The sequence below is a fragment of the Bacillus rossius genome, chromosome 1 (assembly GCF_032445375.1).
Source record: "Bacillus rossius redtenbacheri isolate Brsri chromosome 1, Brsri_v3, whole genome shotgun sequence".
Lineage (NCBI taxonomy): Eukaryota > Metazoa > Arthropoda > Insecta > Phasmatodea > Bacillidae > Bacillus > Bacillus rossius.
Window position 1 is genome coordinate 30,202,213 of NC_086330.1, and position 22,753 is coordinate 30,224,965.

The 22,753-nt window shown below is 39.6% G+C and overlaps 1 protein-coding gene across 3 annotated transcripts in view; it reads right to left on the reverse strand.

Moving 5' to 3' along the window:
- LOC134533743 (peroxisomal leader peptide-processing protease) overlaps positions 1 to 22,753 on the reverse strand; it is a 369,588-nt gene that overhangs the window by 185,700 nt on the left and 161,135 nt on the right. The window lies entirely within an intron of this gene.

The following is a 22,753-nucleotide window of genomic DNA, read 5'->3' on the forward strand; positions in this document are numbered from 1 at the left end:
GAAATTTGACCTTGACCTTGACCTTAACTTTGACCTTGACCTTGAAAATTGACCTTAGCCTTTGACCTTGACCTTGAACTTTGACCTTGACCTTGAAATTTGACCTTGACCTTGATGTCCATCACGGATCCGTCATTTTATGTTCAGTACATGTTACCAGGAGCTACCACATGCTAGTGGTCATTGCCACCATCATGTTTTCGTCTGCTGGAGGACTCCATATTGTGTGTACTCGTCTTACCATCATGATAATTTTTTAATAACATGCTACAGTGCAGTAATCATTTATTATTACTCAGGTGCCCGACATCTTGAAATTCGGCCGACATCTTGAAATCATGTAATTATTTAGTTAGAAATGCGGGAAAAATTCCAATAGTCTCCGTAAAAATCAATTATTAATTTACAAATTGAATCGATGGATCCCTGTCCACGGTTCGATTCTTGACCAGAGACAGTTGTAACTAATTATTAAATAAATGTTAGGTTCTGTTTTCCATAACCTTTCGCGGAGTTAATTAATCATTCACTCTACCAAAAAAAAACTCAAGTCAATATACCGGACCAACGAATTAAATCAGTGCCGATTAGCCTATTATGAAAGTCTAATTTTTCAATAATCTGAATAACATATAAACCGTTCATGTACAAAGCCACAAATATAGATCAATTGTCTTCAGTCCATGAGACCGAGTCATGTCATTATCAGACGTATAGGCTAGTCATTTCAGGACCACATGACCTTCGTAATCCATCGTGACATTTTTATACATTCTAAAGGACCAAGTGACCTTGAAAAATATTTTAGTAACACCAAGAGGTGATAAACTAGTATATATTCAATCACTACATTTTGTACTACGTGCAATCAACAAAAAAGGAAGCACCAACAACGAAAAGACAGCACCACCAACGAAAAGGAAGCACATTTGGAAGCACCAACAAAGAAAAGGCAGCACCGCCAACGAAAAGGAAGCACATTTGAAAGCACCGTCAACGAAAAGGCAGCACCGACAACGAAAAGGAAGCACATTTGGAAGCACTGACAACGAAAAGGCAGCACCGACAACGAAAAGGAAGCACATTTGGAAGCACTGACAACGAAAAGGCAGCACCGACAACGAAAAGGAAGCACATTTGGAAGCACCGACAAAGAAAAGGCAGCACCGCCAACGAAAAGGAAGCACATTTGGAAGCACCGACAAAGAAAAGACAGCACTGACAACGAAAAGGAAGCACATTTGGAAGCACCGTCAACGAAAAGGCAGCACCGACAACGAAAAGGAAGCACATTTGGAAGCACCAACAAAGAAAAGGCAGCACCGACAACGAAAAGGAAGCACATTTGGAAGCACCGACAACGAAAAGGCAGCACCGACAACGAAAAGGAAGCACATTTGGAAGCACTGACAACGAAAAGGCAGCACCGACAACGAAAAGGAAGCACATTTGGAAGCACTGACAACGAAAAGGCAGCACCGACAACGAAAAGGAAGCACATTTGGAAGCACCGACAAAGAAAAGGCAGCACCGCCAACGAAAAGGAAGCACATTTGGAAGCACCGACAAAGAAAAGACAGCACTGACAACGAAAAGGAAGCACATTTGGAAGCACCGTCAACGAAAAGGCAGCACCGACAACGAAAAGGAAGCACATTTGGAAGCACTGACAACGAAAAGACAGCACCGACAACGAAAAGGCAGCACATTTGGAAGCACTGACAACGAAAAGGCAGCACAGGCATCGAAAAGGAAGCACATTTGGAAGCACCGACAACGAAAAGGCAGCACCGCCAACGAAAATGCAGCTCATTTGGAAGCACCGACATCGAAAAGGAAGCACCATCAACGAAAAGGCAGCACCATCAACGAAAAGGAAGCACATTTGGAAGCACAAGTTACGAGAACTTAGTCTTAGTTAGAAATCTGAATACAAGAAAAAAAAACATTAAATTTTTATAATTGCAATTATTTATTTCTTTACATTATACAAATACAAGTAAAACAAGCCATTATTATATGTAGCCAGCTTTCCTCAGTTCTTTGAGTATGAATGATATTTCTTTGATGCACGAATAATTTCCTGCACAAAGCGAGTCATGTAGAAGTCTTAGCCGGTCAACCAATATGTTTGGATCGTTCCATGAAGTGTAATCAGTCTCTTCTACCACCATCTTACTTGTTTGATTATTATAAATATTATTTTCTCTGGTGTCTTCCGTTTTAACTCCATCCTCAGGGTTACTTTCATTATCGAGACAATGATCATCACAAGCTTGATCCGATTTATTTAATATATCACGTTGTTTCCATCGTTTCGGTCTCAGGACACCACCACAGTCTTCGATCTTGCCTGCTTTAGTTGCTTCATCACAGTCTATACCTTTGTCAACAGCCGCAGAGTCACTGTAGCAATCACCGTAGAAGGCATCATCTTCACCCAGATTACCGTAAGAATTCGATGTCGATGATGTCGAAGCGTCTTCATCGTCTTCATGCTTCCTTTTTAGGAGTCCATCATTTTTACAAAGTAGGAAAGATCTTTTTGAATTCGGCTGGAATGTATTCTCACTTTTTACGTTAAAGATTCTTCCATTGTCTTCATTCTTCCATAAATCATAATCGTCCTTCAATTTAAGTTCTTTGTCGAGATCGGAAGAACCGCGATCATAATCTCTCCCAAGACAAGGAATATTATTGTCGTAATGCAGATCACTCTTTCTTAGTCTAGTAGAGCCATCGTTGTCCTCTAGCTTGTACACAGGCTTGACGTTACAAGTTCTGTCATGTCTTTTTAAGCTCTCTCTCCGCGTAAACGACTTGCTACATCGAACACAACTTATCATATTACGTAGTGGATTTTTATCACAGTCATTCTTCTCGTGTTGTCTTCCATTCTTTCTCAAGATAAATTCTTTGCTGCAAAACTTACACCTGTGTCCTTTCGTTACAGCATCAGTCACCGAATCAGGATTCATATTAGTTACTGAGACTATGGTCAGATGCAAACTGAATTAATTAAATTAGATACATTACTTAAATATAATTTTTAATATTTCATCTGCAAGAATTAAGTTACATCATACAAAAGAAATTGTTACATGTGGTCTCGATTATTAGCATGTGATGTCGCCACGTGTTGTGTTGAGTCATAATTTATTTAGTTGTTTTATGTGGTATGCGGGAAGCTCACTAACGATCGCAAAACAAGGATGGCTTCGCTAGACATCTAGGAGAAGGAAGTTCATCTTACATGTTAGTGCTCCACGGATGTCTCATGACATATTATTTGACTGAGTAATGGTTGCTTAATTTTTATTTCCACCTGGTAAAAAAATTACAAGTGCTGATTTAGTAACAGATATTCTCGAATTAAATGTAACTCTAAATAACACGTCATGACTCATTAGGTAAAAAATCCGTCATGCAGAGAGCGGTTTCTCATAATAGACAGAAACACTTGAAGAATCCACAGGAATAATCAGGAGTTCATGGAGAAATCCATCATAATATTGAAAAAATAATAGGGAGCACACGGAGAAAACCATCACACGTTTCTTTGTTATCATATAAATACAGAAAAAAAATTTAATAATAAAATAAATTAATAAAAAAATTTTAATTGAAAAAAAAATTAAATTGAAAGCAGGAATAATCAGGAGCACACGGAGAAAACCATCATAATATTGACATGGATAATCAGATGCACTCGGAGAAAACCACCACACGTTTTCTTTGATATCATAAAATTACAGGGAAAAAATTTTTTAAAAATAAATAAAAAAAATTCAAAAAAGGAAAAAATTACCAAAATACATAAAATTCTGGCTTGTACTAGAACTCTATCTTTGTTACACAATGTCATCATTTGTGGGTTTTTTTCGTTCTCTTAGTCCATTTTTCTCTGTTGACCATTTTCCTGTTATTAAATATTATGTGGTGTTTATATCCTGTTGACAACAGCAATTTTTTGCTTAATTTGTGTTTTTGTCTTTTGGGTTTTTTGCAGTTTTCTTCTACAGACATACATGTGCTTAGCAATGGCGTATGTATAAAATCTTACATCAAGTAATTTAAAGATTTAACTGTATGCAATTTCCGTAAGAAATACTCATTACTATTTCTACAAACGTATTTCATATAAGAAAAAATAAATATAGCCATGTGGTGTACGGAATATTTTGTGGTGTTTATATCCTTGTTGACAACAGCAATTTTTTGCTTAATTTTGTGTTTTTTTGTCTTTTTTGGGTTTTATTTATTTATGTATTTTTTTTTTTTAGTTTTCAGTTTTTCTTCAACAGAAAAAGTTCTTAGCAATGGCGTATGTCCAAAAACTTACATCAAGTCATGCACTCCCATTGCACAAATATTTCAAAGATAATAAGTGGTGTACAAAGTTGCGATATCTTTCTTTCAATATTACAAACTATTTTTGGCAACATGTTTCCAAAGGAATCGTTTATAAAAGTACAGATAGAATTTTTTCTGTGTGGGAATTCAGAGTTGAACTATCACAGACACGCGTGCTACACGCGGCTGTGAATGGCAGCATTGAATACCAGTGTTTTCATCTTTACTCATGAGCACCTACGTACACTAAGGGTAGGTTGTAAATATAACTTGATAGTACATTACCGAAAAACGTTTGGCACCAGCTCCACCCAGTTAGCTTGCAAGCATGGCATGGTATATGTTATGTACTACATATTTCCAGATGTCCGGATTTTGTTTCGGTCACGCTTTCACAGTGAAATGTGTATTTTGGTGTTATAAAATACGTATTTTCATTCGTTCTCCAAAGTAAACTGTTGGCAGAAACTTGCACGGAAATCCAGGTGATGCAAAACATTTTTTTTTCTTCGGTGATGTTATGTGAAAGGTCTATAATCCGGCATTCTGTGTTTCGGGCGCATCCTGTAATTCGGCACCACTCGGTCCACTCGCATTCAGATATTTCCGGGTGGATTTCGGCTGTCGACCTCGGTCTCCCGGTCGCGTTACTGCTCTGCCGGTTCTAGTTACAGTCGGTCTTCATTCCAGCGCATGTTTAATAGCGGGTTACATTCCACATTTTCATTTTTGGAAACCCCGTTAAAACCGATGTTGATTTTCGATAGTTCGGCAAAATCGAAAATCCGGCATTGCCGTGGTACCGAAGTGCCGGATATTACTTTGTTTTTTTTTGTTTTGTTTTTTTGCTTTATTCGTGTGAACCAGGACTCTGAACGAGGCACGGGCCATTTAAACTGCCTGCTGCGAATTACAGTTAGGACTAAAAAATGAAAATTATATTGTTAAACATAACAAACTACAAATTCCAAATTCAGTATGATTTAAAAATACATCCCCGTTTGTCTATATAGACATTTTTAAACCTGAATCAAGATCTGATTTTTCATGAACCTAAGATGTGAAACTAAAATTTAAAAAAAAATTCAAGATGGCACTACAAGGAATAACAAGTAAATACAATGTGTCCACTTATATATACATATATATATATATATATATATATATATATATATATATATATATATATATACTAGATAATGCCCGGCATGCGTTGCAATGCCTCAATCAATTTTTTAAACGTATACTAAGCATCTCTCTTTATCTCTCTAATTCTCTATCTCTCTATGTATATCTCTATAACTCTCTCTATCTTTCTATTTATATCTCTATCTCTATATATCTTTCTATATATATATATATATATATATATATATATATATATATCTTTCTAGCGGACCCGACAGACATTGTCCTGCCCAAATGTACATATGGCGGTAAGTATTTCTACGCTGGACATTTTGTATCTTCTCATTATACATACCCCTCCTCATGGGCACGCCACTGCCGTTACCAAAAACCCTTTCCCATGTTTACGCAGAAGGCAACAACAATGCAAAAGCCCGTTGCCATGGAGGCTAATTATCAACAATGCTTAGTTTTTTTGCTTTTAAAACGTGTTTTTTTAGTTTTTCTTAACTCAGAATCGAGATAAAATATCCAATTGTGAATCTAAACCATCTTCGAATCCCCGTGAACTCACACAAAAAATTTCATCAAAATCGGTCCAGCCGTCTAAGAAGAGTTCAGTGACATACACACGCACACAAGAAATATATATATAAAGATGTATATACACACACACACACACACACACACACACACACACACACACGGTGCACAATGTTATAATTCACGGCCCAATATTTACAAGTAGAGAATATTCGCTGCCTGTAGACCTACCTAGACCTATCATTTGTTGATTGGTATGAAACTCTGAACCTTTAAAAGCATCCATAAGAGGCCATATCTTTTGATTACATACAGTAGCTGTTATTTGTCAGTTTAAGACATTTTTGTGTTATTAATTCTTATATTTTGCTCTTTCTGACGTGAAAACGTCTAATAAATCGATGAACGGCGGCTGCACTCACGAAAAAGTGTCCCGTTACGAACATTGCCCCGTTACGCTGTGTCCCGTTACGCACATTGTACGCTTGCGCCGCATCTATCTCTCTTCCACTCGATTGGCCTATGAACCTGCTATTATATTACATAGGTTAAGGCGGGCTTTTCAAAAGTAGCTTTTAAATTTAGTACTTTTAACTAAACTATCATTTCATCAATGTTTTGTTATGACGTTGTCACGTTAAACTATCGTCCGTAAACCGACTTTACAGACAACCATTTTTTTTTTTAATATATTTCACTACGCATTTTTGTTCACTAGGAATGAGTTGATTGCAATTATTATTTGCTTGTATTGAAGAGTATTAGAAAGGAAGACGACCTGCATGCAGCCTGGCGGCGGGATAAGGCATTCCGCTCGCGAGCCGCCCCAGTTGCCGGCACACGCGCGCCATGGGGGCTACCAGCATGTCCGCCTCGCACGCGCGCCCCGGGTGTCTGCCTGTCGCCGCGCCGTTTGCCAACCGCTCGAGCCTTCACCACGTACCATGCGCGCAGCTTCAGGAGAAAACAGCGCCGTTTCAAAACCACTGCTTGCGGGGCCTGCTCACGAACAGCACTCGAGAATTCGCTGAGGGCCGACAAGTACACTTTTGATTTCAGGTTAAGTTTTCAAACTGTGTTTTTATAAGAGTGAAAACGGCTAAAATGCAGGGCCGGTGCAAGGTAAATTGGCGCCCTAGGCGAAAAACTTAATGCCCCCCCCCCCCCCCTCCGGACACCCCAAAAAATGTTTTCCTTGCCTCAAAATACATCACGTAAGCCTAATATTTTGTCAACAATCAAATGTAAGCAGGCTTGTTTTTTTTTTTTTTTTTTTACCTTTTTACTTATTACAAATCATAAACAGGTCACCGTGGAATTTAAATAATTTACTTATATCAATATAAACATTCCAAACTGTTACAAAAATCCATTTTCATCTTGTTTCAATAATCGTTAAACATATTATATGAGCTGTTATGTGTCGTGCTGCGCCGCCCCCAGCTACTTGGCGCCCTAGGCGGTTGCCTAGTTCGCCTGTATGGACGCGCCGGCCCTGCTAAAATGCGTGTTTTCGGAGTAATTTTTAGGCGTAAAAGATTCTTGTAAGCACTTAAGGGACTTGCATTTCTCCGTCATATAATGTTATGGTCACCGCCCTAATTTCACAGTTGTCCTTTGGACGACGAGAAGACTGCGTGCCAGTTCAGAGCCTCGCGCTTAGAGGCGATACCGCGCTGGAAGCACCAGCGAGGGTTGCCCTTATCATTCCGCCTCACTAACAATCATACACCCCGACCAGACGGCGCCCTTTAAGAGCCATTGCACTTGTCTATGCAAGTTTTGCCCCATGGTTTCGCCTATAACTTGGAGACAGGAAAAATTCGCGGATTCATTTCGCAAATAGGCTAAATTTCAAATGCATATATATCTATGAGTTGCGTTTGCCATAGGATCAATGTTTACCTGAAGGGCTCCAGGCCAGTGAGAAACCCTCGAACAAAGAAGTATCCGAACACAGACACCATGACACCATTCGGTGTTAGGTTAGAATTCAAACACATATACCTAATAGATAATTTTTCTATTGGCTTACTGTTCATCTGGACGAATCTCAACCAGTTATGAACCCTCAACCAAAGAAGGATCGAATCACAGACAAACCAGCTGAGACGACTTACAAGTCGGCAGCCAATGAACTTGCGTTATTTTCCCGAGTGTACAGGGGTATGTGCAGTCTATCCTGAAGGCCATCGAAACCGCGAATTTTGCAAGTCTCTACTGATCATACACAAGACTGTATAGTCTACCCTGAAGGTCATGGAACACGAGAATTTTTTCATGACCTATCTATAACTCATAATTTTTTGGTCAGCGGGTGTTTTCTCGGTAATTTAAGGTGGGAAAAATTCTACATAAAATGTTATAAATGTCACAGGGAAGTTCAAGGAAAATTTATCAATTAAATTCCACCATTTAAAGGACAGGATCACCGATTGAAGTTCCACAGAGGCGCGTTACCGGTGTGAAGACTGCACGTCAGTTCGGTGTCCGACTCGTAGGGACGAAGAGGCGTGTGATGCGCGAAGAAAATGTCACCCTTAGCGCCCCCGCGCTTTTAGAGCTCGTAAGCCCATACAGGGTCCCCCCCTGGACATAGTCCTAATTAGTTCCCGGTGAACTAGAACTAAGTGTATTTGTAAGAGGGGTCCGGGTTAGGGAGGGACCTTGGTGCGCCTCAGGCCGAAGCCTTGCTGGGATCAGCCATGCAGGGAGGGTCGCATGCATCGCGTGCTTTGTGTGAGGATTGGCCAACCATGCCTGCGATTGAAGACATGACTAACTGCACTATTTTTAAATCTAGGTCAAAACTGTGTTAATTTGGGCACAGAGAAAACCAGCATAGATGCAGGGAAAACCCCTGCGCAGAGACATGCGGGATGCAAGGGAATACATTATCACTGTAGGAAAATACAGGATACGGGTGAGGGTATGGATGAAGAGTTGGACAGAATAGAACGGAGTCTGCCATTGTTTAGAGCGAGGCGTGCAAAAACAAATACGTGTTTTCCTCGGCAACTATGCAGAGTACCCAGTACAAAAAAAAAAGTAATTTTTAACTAAAGTATATATTTTTTAAATTAAAAATGTTGTAAGGTAACTCAAAAGCCTTTTTGTAAACCTATGTAATCTGTACAGTTACAAGATATGCAGCAGTAGTATTAGAAAAACATTTTTTTTATTAATACAGAACTTTCTGTAAACGCTTATATCATGGTTAGTGAACTAAGTACGTTGCGCCCACTACCTATGGATGGTAATTAATGTAAAATAATATTTAGACAACTGACGTTGTGCTCGTCATCAGCCAAACCTAGCGTTACTTTGTGCGAGTAGTAACCAAGGGATGTTATATTCCCCGGAGTACGTCAATACCTGGGCGGTTCCCTTGCTCTGGAACAACATCTAGGGGCGATATTCCAAGACGTTCGGGTAAGGTAGCGAATAAGCACTGCCTTGTACAACTGTAACCTAACTCGCGGACCGTATTATAGAACATGTCTAAACCGAATTCCAGTAAGGAAACAAAATCGGCAAACCGTTTTAATAAACAATGCCCTGCGCGAGACAACAAAATGATTTCAACGCATTCTAGCGGACGTTTTTACAACCATCGATACAATTATTACGGGAAAAAATACGAGAGATAGCAGCACCATCGCACAAAAATAGAGAAAACCGCCTTTCTAACTTTTTCAGGTACTTTAAAATTTGCGATTTTTTTATTATGGCCATTTTAGTGTGCAAAATACATTCCAGGATAGTTTCGCTATCATAAAGTTTCATTTGGCACACCAACACGCTTGATAAGTCCCCCGGTAATCACAAAAGAGACTATACACGAGTTAATGGCGCACAGACGCGGGTCCGCCACTTGGACGAAATCAAAGCATGCGCGGAATTCGGATAACCGATAATGGACACCAAAATCCGTTCCCTAAAATAAGGATATCACTGTGGCCTATTGTGCACTATGAATCCGGTTATGATAGAGGTGAAGCATATTCAACACATAAACCCTTATTTTTGTGTTTTCGATTACCAACCTACGTCACAGAAAACACCCCAGGAATGGGCAACAAATACGAATACACAAACCCACGGAATACAAACCAGTATCAGCTGAAGTTAAATGTTACACGTCTAGACGGCACAGATAATTTCGCGGTTATAATTTTCAGTCAGAAAATAATGAATGCACAGACGAACACAACAGGATGACAATGACGAGACAGATGCAACAAGAGCAGTGGACACAAAATAAACCACGACTACGGACAACCAGCGGACGCACAAACGAACACTGATGAAAGTAAACAGACAATCAAGAAAGACACGACGACAACATAGTCAAACAACCGTTTGTCAACTGGTATCAGACACAAACCTCTTTGTTGCTTATTCCTGCGGTTTCATTTTTTTTTTCAATGATAACCATCGTAAACAAGTAATAGCATATGTCCAAGATACTGTATTATATCAACCTTCCCCAATGCAGGAATCAATCAATGAACGTGAATATTACGTTGCCATTTTTTAATAAGGCAATAAATATGTTATGTTCAAGTTGGTTCTAAATGAAAACAATTTTATAAACGTTATTACAAATTAACCAACAAAAAAAACACTAACTCTATAATAACTAGGGACCGGAAAAATTCGCGGATTCAATGACCTCTAGGATAGCCTCCATTATCCTCAGCATTTCTCAAGTAAACACGCGTGTTCATTGGGTACTAAACTGTGAGGCGTCTCCACTGGGTAGCTTGTGATTCGACGCTTCTTTGGTCGATAGTCTCTCATTGGCCCAGAGAGCTCCAGTTAAACTGCGAGCCAATAGCAGAACCCGCAGAATTGTACACATGTTTGAATTTCAGCCTATCACGAAATGAATCCGCGAATTTTTTCCGGTCTGTAATAATAACTGTAAATTTCCTCAAATAAAATTTTGAAAACATCAGGCGCCAATATTATTTATTATAGCAATCCAGCTAAAATAAAAATTTCCCAGCTAAACAGTACTAAACTAGCAGGGTAAAATGCTACGTTGGCAACACTGCTGTTCCGACCACAGCGCCTCCTGGCTGCAACCTTTGAATATATATACTGTATAGAAGTCGCGAGTGGATACGATTTACTCTACGTTTTTCAAAAGCGTAAGATGAGCAGCTTGGGAACTTCACCGCTGCAGTGCGCTGCCGTAACGCCCTGTATCGTCTTAGTTGTTATTTACACGTTAGAGCGCAGCCCTGTCGCCCGCTGTCATTCCCCGCACCCCCCATCAATCATTCACTGCAGCTCAAGTTCGTTCATCGGGAGGGGGGAAGGGGTGTTTGAAGAGTTCAGCACTTGTCCGCTAGGGACCACCACAAGTCGATGCCCTAGAGATGGTGGCGATTGCGGCGGTGAATTAACCAACTACCTCAAAACCGTATTAAAAGTTTTAACCTGGGCTGGCGACTTCTATACAGTATATATATTCAAAGCTGCAACTCCCCGGCTACATGTTTGTCTCGGAGAGGCCTGGACTGACAACTGTAACCCTGCACCTCCCTCCCCCCTCCGCGCTTGCAGGAACAGTCGTGGAGCTTCTCTGCACGCCGGGCACGTCGGTTCGGGGAAGCGCGCCCGAAATATGGCCGCGCCTTCGCGGTAGCGCCGCCGGACACCAGCTGCGAGGTTTTCCTACCGCGAGATGTCACCCCCGCACTTCCGCCTCTTCGCTGAAACACCCACTTGGCGGGGAGGGGGGGGGGGGAAATAATCTCGTTCAACAGACAGTTACTATAAATACGCTTGAATGCCTGTGGGATATGTAGAAATTTAATAATAACTAGAGACCGGAAAAATTCGCGAGTTCATTTCGCGATAGGCTCATATACAAATAGTTATACCTCAATGCAGCCTCTGTTATTGGCTCACAACTCACCTAGATGACTCTGGGCCAATGAGAAACACCCAACCAAAGCTGTATCGAATCACATGCTGCTACGTTGGGACGTCACACAAGACAGCAGCCAATTAGTGGGTCACATTTGACCTAGTGTAAATAGAACTATGGAGTTCATCCTACAGGTCATTGAACCCGCCAATTTTTCCGGTCCCTAATAATAACAACGAGATATAAACGCAACTTTAAAAATACCTGTAATTTATTAGCCAAAAAGATTGTGTTGGAACAAACAGGGCGTCAAAAATATTTAATATATTTCTGGTTCTCTAATAAAATAAGAACGTGGCGCTATCTCTTAAGTATTTTTCAAAGTAAAATTTGCAGTCCAATAGATAGGGCCTACATTAAAACAAAAACAAAAATAACCTGAAATATTTTATATTATAACACTTATTTTATGTCTGACACTGCAATCGATCAGTCCGTCTGTGTGTGATGACGGAAAAAATTGCCAGTTACCGAATAGTCGCAATTGTCTGTCTTAGGAAGCCTATTGTATTCATTTGAGCATCGCTGTGTTGTCATTAGCTGTTCTGTATCATCGTTGGGTTTGTCTATTTGTCGCTGTGTTGTCCAAAATTGTTGTTAGTCTTAGTTTTATGTTTTTTTGCAGCAACAGTCGCGTTGATTGTCTGCGCTGTGATATCTTTTTTTTTTCGACTGATTTCCTTACACGGAATTCTCTCTGTGCTGTCTATGTATTTAACATTTGGCATCCGCTTATTTCGGCTGGTTTTCTGTCTCTATGCTGAGAACGCTGAAAGCTATATTGTGGCTGGAATCACAACAGCTCGACGGCGCGACGCCAAAGATGCGAAGCGACACCAAAATATCGCGTACTGTGCAAATTCGGTTATCATCCACGCAATAAATAAAATTGTTTATGTACATTTGATACGCAACAAAAATACGACAACCATCAAAGTCTGCCGGTTTTTTTTAATACATGTTTGAGAGAAATATGCCCCTTTAACAGTCAATTAGAAAAATCACTCTGCATGAACACATTTATAAGATTTCACAGATGAATTCAGAAAACAAAACCTTCAAAATTAACGTATAATAAGAGATTCATCAATAAACCAGTCTAACCATCTTCCTAAAACAGAATTATGACGCTCATATCAGTAAGGTAGCGCACGCGACGCGATGAAATAGAATTTTTGAAGTTATACTTCTTTAGGCGCATTATGAAAAAATTATGATAGTGAATTTTTACGATGCGTGCGCAGCATGCAGGATTAAAAAAAGCTACATACAAATAAAAATTATATATATGTGCTTTTAAATCATATACTTTAGTGATTGATATTGAATAATGGCCCATATCATTAGAAACAATTATTTAGTGTGAATATTAGTGATATAAATTATGTTTATAAACTATTTCAAGTGTATTTATAAAGGTGAGGTTATGTCCGAGTATTTTAATTTATTTGCATTATAAAATATTACATTATCATTTAATAAATAATTAAAATTAATAAATGTGTATAAATATTCTGCATATTTATTTATTTTCATTGTTAATTAAAGTTAATCTCGATTATTTTACCAAAATAAAACATAATTTTACATACACATCTACATGTTAATATTAATATTGAATACTGAGTATTAATTTTATTTTTTTATATTTCATTGAATTTATACTTTACAGTCGTTTTTGTAATATCACTCCAGTTCTTTTATTATTTTAATTCTTTTAATTATTTTCCTGCAAAATTAAGTTTTTTTTTATCGCAACAAGTATAACATCTAACGCCCATACATATGTACAGGCACCTTTTTTTTTTTTTAGAACAAGAATTCCCATCGCGTCCGTCATTCACGAATGCTTCGAGCGTGATCGTATATAAAACTATTGGCGTCTGTCACGCTTTTGCAAAACCGGTAGCATCGTGGGGCAAGGCAGGCATTAGAGGCGCAGGCGAACGAACCGCAGCCCGTGCCACAGGCGTGCCGGCACGATTGCCTAACGCGCCAGGCGCTATGCCTCAATCAACACGGACATTGAGACCGTCCGACGGGCGAGTAGCGAGACACCAGGAAATTTCGCGGATCCTTTTTATAGATCGCAAGATAGTCTGCAAACATTCATAAAATTGCATTTATTTGATGATTTGTTCTCAATTCTCTAGACACACCCCTCTACGACTGTAGGTCAATCAAATACCAACCATTAGTATAGAGACCGAATTACTAGAGACCGGAAAAATTCGCGAATTCATTTCGTGATAGGCTGAAATTCAAACTTGTGTACATTTCTGCTGGTTCTTCTATTGGCTCGCAGTTAAACTGGAACCCTCTGGGCCAATGACAGACTATCGACCAAAGAAGCGTCGAATCACGAGCTACCCACTGGAGACGCCTCACAATTTAGTACCCAATGAACACACGTGTTTACTTGAGAAATGCAGAGGATAATGGAGGCTATCCTAGAGGTCATTGAATCCGCGAATTTTTCCGGTCCCTACGAATTACGTACACCCCCTCAAAGGAATGGGTGGTTATACAGTCAATAGGGAAGCATATTTTTCTGAAGTATACATATACCTGTGAATTGGAACCTGACACCAAATTTACGCGTCTCGACTGATATCGTGAACCGGCTCGAAAGTCTTCACACACGTAGAAAAAAAAAATTAAAATTTCTCCGGCACAAGTTAACACGCTCCAAGCAAAAAAAACGCGGAGATCAACAAACTCACTTGGGTCATTCATGTGCACATCAACACTATACTGCGGCGAGAATAGTACAAGATTTAGCATCGACCAGTAATTCAACGTCCACATCAAACAAAAAATGTGGCCCTAAATTACGTGAAACACAAACTTGTGTAGAAAGCATAAGATTTTTTTTTTTTAAGTAAAGACCTAAGTTACTGAATTACTGCACTGAATGATGATGAGTGTGAGTGTGCGTGCGTGCGTGTGTGTGTGTGTGTGTGTGTGAAAAGGGAGGGGGGCAACTAGTTAGCATGAAACAGCAGCAAAATTCAAAGTATTCTGGTTACTGAGATATCTTATACGATAGCCAAGAAAACTTTGACAAAATATTGGAACGATTTGTGAAAGTAACAAAAATTTAATAATAGTATATTATTCTACCATTGTTCTCATTACGACAGTAGTTTCTTAACTTGGGGGGGGGGGGGGGGGCTTACTGCGCTTCCCCAGGGGGATTGTGAGTTAGTCTCGGGATGGAGTTAGGAGGACGTAAATTTTGAGAATCAATGAATTGTTGTGCGCTTATAGAAGTAAAGTACAATATTAACAAACTCTGTAATCCTTTGAGACATACAAGTATCCTATCGTGCAATATTTTTGCACAATGCCTCGCATTTACACCACGGTACTGCTAAAATATTTTTTAGAGAATATGACCAGGAAAACACATTGGCTGAGAAAGGGAGAGGGAGCGAATTAACTAAAAAATTTTGCCCCCGGCGAAGGAAATTTTAGACCCTTGCCTGACTGGGTCTACAGCGCGTCTCATTCTTAGATTGCAGTGTGCATTTTAATGGCCTTTGATTCTTCATTTGCAATGCACTATTTCTGCTATTAACGCTATTACTTATTTCGGTGTTCTCTGTGCTCAGATGTACACCATACAGCACAATTTATAATGTAATTTATTTATTTTATTTATCTGAAAAATTGTATTTTGTAAAGTAAAAGTACATTTTCCGGTTGTATTTCATCAAGACCATAATCTGATATAATTTTTTTTTATTTCTAATGAGACGTAATTAAAAGAGCTGTTTCATCAAGAGCATAATATTTTATTATTTTTTTATTTCTAAGGAGACGTAAATAAAAAGGCCGCATTGTTTTTTTAATTTTTCAACATTTTTTATATCATTTAATAATAACATTTTTTTGCTCGTTTGATTATGTCACGTTGTTTTATGGTACGGCTTGTTTTAAAAGTGACCGTCTTGCACAAAACGTTTATCAGTGAAATAATAATTTGTGTTTAGTAATGAATTTTTTTTGTCAGAATATCCACAACTGTAATAATAATATCAAAAGACGCCAATTCATTGTCAAAAAAAAAAATTTAAATCGTACAAAAATATGTTTAAACTAACAACAGTGTCCACCATTTACAATGCACTGCAGTCTTAACATGAGACGGATCATACAATGTAAGAAATCACAGCATATTTACGGATGTCCGACGAAAAATTAACCTGAAATAATCTAAGCGTTTTTAGTAATCTCAAATAACTATGTTCGTAGAAAACATCGCCTGATTCCGACTTCCAGTTGAGTATTTCGTTGCAAACAGGGTAAACAAAGCGTGGAAGGAAAAAAAATATGGTGTTTGCTGTATATTCAACCAGATGATGAATTTTTTGTTAGTGAAATAAGATTATTAATGTTCGCAGGCTTTCACGGCCATTGTCTGAAGTAGCTTGGCTTCTGGGTTGTAGCAGTGTCCTCGGCGAATAATTCACCGACGTTTCGGTCGACATTGCAGTTGCCGTCATCATTAGGTAACTGCTCCCTGATGATGGCGACTACAATGTCTACCGAAACGTTCGGTGAATTATTCGCCAAGGACACGGCTACAACTCAGAAGCCAAGCTATACTTAATAAGATTATTATTGTTTATTCGTGTTCGAAATACGTTAACTCAGTAGGTTACCGTAAATTTTTGAAGATCCCTTGATGATTCGAGGCCAGCGTTCTTCGTGGATTCAAAGGTGGATATTTTTTCAACGGTGTATTGAGCAAGTTGCTTGTGTCGTGTCTCGTGCCTCAGCGAAGCCAGCCGACCTGCCTCACGCAAGGCGCGCGTGCTCCAGTGACACGCAGGCGGATGCTGTGGAGACCTCGTTCAAACATCTCGGCTCTTATCTCCCCGCGAATAACCTTCGCCCTCCGGGTACCGCGTGCCTTTCGCTGCACTTTCTCTCCTCCGCGAGCGCCGAACACGCCGCGCTGTGGAGTTCCCGGACGTACAGGTCCTGCCAAAAACTGCAGCATCGTCAGGCAATCAAAAGGGGCCCGCCCTCGTCAGGGGTGTACAGGTATCCGTGTCAGGGCCCCCACATGGCCGGTGCTACCGTTGCTATGGCAAGGGGGCCCATGGGTCTAGGGGGCCTGCGAAGGAAAGAAAAAAAACTTAAAACAAAAAAGTAGACAATTTTAAATAAATCATAGAAAAAAAATTAAACAGTAAGGCCTAAATTTATAGTTACCGATGAAATATTACACCAGAGTAATATTATTCGGAATATGCTGTGCGTACAGAACGTGTCTGAATCTACAACTGTGTGTAACAAAACCACCACCAATTGACGTGGCACCATGTTGACAGTGCAGAACACCCTACACTCATTTATTTGCCATTATTCAAGATAAATTTATGTTGACAATCGAAACACTGACTTAAAACTAGTTTTAACGTGTTTTAAAAATTATTGTAAAAAGGGTTAAAAATATATGTATAACTAAAACAATGTACATAAAGGAGAAAAAAAATTGTTTTATCTCTGTTAGAAAAAAAGGGGGAGGGGGGAGGCCATCATGACTTCTAGCAACGGGGCCCACAGAATGATGTGGGGGGCCTGATCCGTGTCGGTGGGGCGGGAAGATGAGCGCGACGCTCGCCGGTGCTTCTGGCTGTGTGTCGCCTCCGAGCTTGCGCGCTGTCTTCCCGTCGTGCACAGAGCGACTACGAGATCTGCGAGGCAACCGTAACATTTTATGGCGGGAAAAAAAATGAATATTAGGGCGCAATGCAAGTGACTTGAGTTCTACTGGAATAAAATGAGTTCCAATAAATGTTTGTATACTTACTTGGACAAAACTACATCAAGTGAAACAAAAATACGAGTAGTGATTTATTTTAAAAATTCGTAATTATTTTTAAAAAAATTTTTTTACGTAAACAAACAGTAGTTCGGGGAAATGTTTATTCACGACTTTATTTTGAATTTTATAAAATATTTGCTGAATGGACATGAAACAGTAGCATTAAAAATATTTTATCGCGGCCAAGAAGCAATTTCTACCAGAACACAAGACCCGAGATAATCCTGAAAATACGAGTTTTAGTAGTTTTCACGATTCTAAGCATAATTTAAAAAAATATATATATATCGAAACAGAACCACTCATCCGTCCCCAGTGTAGCCTTAAATGCTTTTCGTGAACAAACAGCACTCGCATTTCTTGAGCTGTTTTAAATTCGCGTGTTTTTTTTCTTAAGCTCTGCGAAATATATGTGTGCCCATGTAGGCGGGGCCCTTAAAAATGATAATACTCTGGTCTTACTATCTGGTAGAAAATACTTATTAACCGTGATAAAATCTTTTAAATACTACTATTTAATGGCTTTTGACGCCCAGCTGGCCAATTATATAAAAATAAAAATAAAGACGATAATAAACTTTTCACTAAACTGCTATTCATTTGCGTAACTTCTTGTTCTAATTACGAATTTTTAAAACCTATAACCACATCTTATTTTTGCGAGATGTATTTTTTTTTTTACTTGATACAGTTTTTTCCAAATAAAAAAAAAATCACAGAAACTCTATTACTTCAATAAAACCTTAAAAAGACTTATAATATAATTACGATTTTTTATAACACGTATTTTTTGTTTAACAAATCAATACTAAAATTATGAATAGTTAATTAGTTACTTTTAATGTAAAAATGAAGAAATTGAAGAGTCATTTCAATTATTACATAATTAATATCAGATTTTTATAAAAACTAACTATATAATCTTAAATCTACTGAAAATTTTCAACTTTTGGTAGGACCTGTAATAGTAGGAATTCGCCCAGGCATGCTCTAGGGGTGTGACGCGGCCGTTATCTTACGAGATCCACGCACGATGTTTGTAGGAAGATTATACTACACTACCCGGCCTCTTGGCGGTGTGCTGAATGTTTAGCGTCTTGATCTTCACCCTAGAGATTACACTGTATGGTATTTTTGTAAATGGAACAGAAATATTCATGTAAAATTACAGATATCTGTAATTTTTTTATATTTTCAAGAAAAAGACCTTTTCACTACAAAATAGTGTTCGCACTAATAATAGGTTTGAATTCTTACCCGGGCATTTATGCAGGGTGTTGTGTCAGTACCTCCAATAGTTAAAGTTATTTGTAAACAGTTACTGAATATTTTTTTAGTACTAACTGTACGCATTAATAAGCATAATGAAACAACATTTCGATGATCTTTTCCATTTTTTTTTTAATTTTGCTTGAATGAAACATCAATTAAAATATGAAATCATGTGCCAATTTTCGTAAGAAATCCTCAGTATTATCTCGAAAAACGTATTTCATCTATGCAAAAATAACCATAGCCATGTGTTGTACAGAGTTACAATATATTTCTTGAAGTATTACAAACTAATTCTTGGCGTCTGGTTTTCCAAATGAATCTTTTGTAAAAGTACTGAAATTGTTTGTTTTTTTGTGTGCATATGAAACAGACTATACGCGTAGCAGCTACTGCAGTTTGCTACTGGATGTAATAACACGCGAACAATGACGTAGATGTATGGTTGTATTGTAGGCAACCAAGGACACGTGTTTATAACTTAACCTTGCCGTGCCTCGATACATTCTCGAAGACCGCTTACCTCGGAGTAATAAATCCCTGCAGCCTATCTAAGGCCTACTCGGCAGCAAGGAACTTTGAGGGCGTGATGTTGCTCCGAGTTCTAGGAAGAGTTTTTATCACGCTCCACACGCAAGTGCAAGTCGAATACACAAAATTAGGTTGATTTTGAAATTAAAGTCATTTTACAAAATTTCAATACAATGTTGTTTTTTTAAAAAAACAGCTACAGTATTTCGGCAGTATTATTACCATTGTGTTTTTGATGTGAAAACATTTAGCTCTCGGTAAATTTATAGTATTAGTTGTTTAATGAATATTTACAATATGGCCAGTATTTTAATACATTTCCTTGTCGAAAATCAGGTCGAAAGCCGGCGTTTAGTATTTTTTTTCAAGTATTTTAGGCTTTTATCGGATCCGTATAATTATACAGTTTAACCTTTCGCTTTGCAAATCGAATGATTCGGAAGTCGACGTAGCGGTGGGTGCGGAAATGACGCGTGATTCGCGTCAAGAAATGTAGTTGAAAGCACAATTTTCGTATATTTATCACGCTCGGAAACATTTTAAATAATTCTACGTAATTTCAGGTTCGAGTTTCGTACCATAGTTTTAATTGCAACATGAGAACACACGAATTTGCTCGTAACCGAGTTTATATTGTCACGAACACCTAGCCGGTGCCACCGCCATTTCTGTCACGATCCACCTTCAGAGGGGGGGGCGAGAATCGTAGCTCTTTACATAGAAACAACTCGCTTGGCATCAACTAGTCTTAACTTCATAAAATACTTTACTGTACCTAGGATCATAGGTTCGTCATCCCGTACAGGATGTCTGGTGAGAGCTGAACTAAGGAGATTTTGCAAAATAACATAATACTTAATTAAAATTATTTTATTCTTAAAGTCAAATACTCAACATCATTTTAAAGAACATTTAAATAGCAGGATTACAATTTAAAACAATAATCTCTTTACTTCCTTAACGATTGAACGACCTTACAAGAGAGAGAATGAGAGAACTTCACTAAACACTTCCCTAGTCCTTCCGAATACCTCAAATCATAATTAATACTTAAAATTAAAACAAAGATAAGTCCATACTCACATTTTCCGAAAAGCCTTTCTTGATCGATTACTTTAAAAAAATAACGTAGGGGCCTCTCCTGCCCTTGAAATCCCGAACGAACATTACATTTTAAAAACTATGACGCGTGACCCCTGACGAGGGCCATAGCCTCCGCCCGAAAGCTTGACGACTACATTATGACCTAACTTAAATTAAACGACTCGTGGCCTCTGGCGTCGACCATAGCTTCCGCCCGAAAGCTTGAATTCCTACATCACGAACGAACTAACAACTCGTGACCACAGGTGAGACGCATAGCCTCCGCCTGAGTGAGCCCCGAGTCACCAATCACTTGCGCTTAAATTCGCGCGCCCTGCCGCGCCTACCATAACAAAAGCTCGTTATTGAAGTCAAATTTACTAAACAACTAACTAGAACATCTGGGAAGACTACCCCCCCTCTACCCCAATGTGCAGGCCACACCGCGCGGCTTGTTACGACAGCGCGCCCCAGTAACTGCGGCCCGTGGCCGCGCCAGCGCGCGGCCAAACAAACAAACAAAATTCTGCAAGCCCGCAGCGCGCCGCGCCGGCCCCGTGCCCCAATTACATGGTCACGCCACTTGCGCTGACGAGTGAACAGAGCAGCCAGCCCAGAGTCCCGTCAGTAAAGTCCCTAAATTTGATTTCAACAACCCTGCAAAATTTCAACCCGCGACAATATGTTTACAGATCACGGGCGAGTACAGAAACACTCGCTCGCATTTTTTTATAGCCTACATTTTAGAAACTGAGGCAAGAAAGAAAATTAAAATACAAAAATTCATGTCAAAATTATTTACAAATACATTTTAAAAATAAAAAAATTCTCATTTATCATATATAAGTAGGCTAAGCTGCAATACTTCCTGAAACACTTGAATAGCACCTATCCAAGCATACAATTAATTCACCATGGAGGTGGAAGTAGAAGGAAAGTTGCCTTTCCTGGGTGTTTTGGTCACAAGAGGAGAGGATAACCACATCGGTCACAGTGTTCACAGAAAGCCAATCCACACAGACAGGTACCAACATGCGACTTCACACTATCCTCTATCTCAGAAGAGAACAGTCATCTCAACTTTTGAACACAGCGCCAGAGCCATTTGCGAAGAAGACAATATCGGAGAAGAAACGAAACACCTAACAAGTGCTCTTCAAGCAAATGGTTATTCAAAATTAGAAATAAGAAAAGCCATGAAGCCACCTCAACAGCAAAAGAAAGAACATCGTCTTAACAAAGCCTTCATTCCTTACGTCAAAGGAATTTCAGACCAAGTGGCAAGAGTCCTAACAAAGTCTAAGTTCGGGAGTCGCCATTTTGCGCAGGAGGCGCCGCAAGCCAGAAAATAACAAACAAGTACTCGCGCATGCGCTTATCTAAAGCTGTCCGAGCTACTATTTTTAATTTTTGACCTTGAACCAACACTCTGCAGCTCTTACAGTTGATAACTATTAAGAATTTATGACCGGGACATTTCTTTTGTGGTCGTCGGTGTGCTAAAACACAACGAAATGACAGAAGCAAAAGCAATCCGGCAAACGTATCCTTCGAGCCGGGCTGGCGGAGGCGCGCTCCGTCTGTGTGGCGCAACTGGCGCGCGGAATGCGAGCGCGGGGGCTGACGCAATAGGGGAGGGACCGGTCGCTCGGCTTCTGGGTAGCGGGGCTGATTGACACTTGTCGCTCCGCCTCGCCGGCCGCGCGCCGGAGAGACAGCGACAGAGACAGAGAAGAAAACTTCGACGGCCACATGACGAAACTGGGGGGCGCGGCGGCGTCATGGCCGGGGGGTGGGGGGAACTGACCTAGACTACTCTCCCCCTCTCCTCTCTCACTCACCCGTTCCGACCACAACTTCTCAAACCAGGACCCCCCCCGATTATCATTGCTCTCTCGACTGGATTCCGTCGCTCATGATCTCCCGACGAGAGTACTTTGCATCACGCCCGAGTCCCCGAGTGAAAGTAGTTCCTGAATGAAACACGGTCCATGCCACGTAACTTGTCTGGAACCCGGCGGCTACCAAAAGTGGCATCCAATGATCTACGCTGAGCTGTCAGA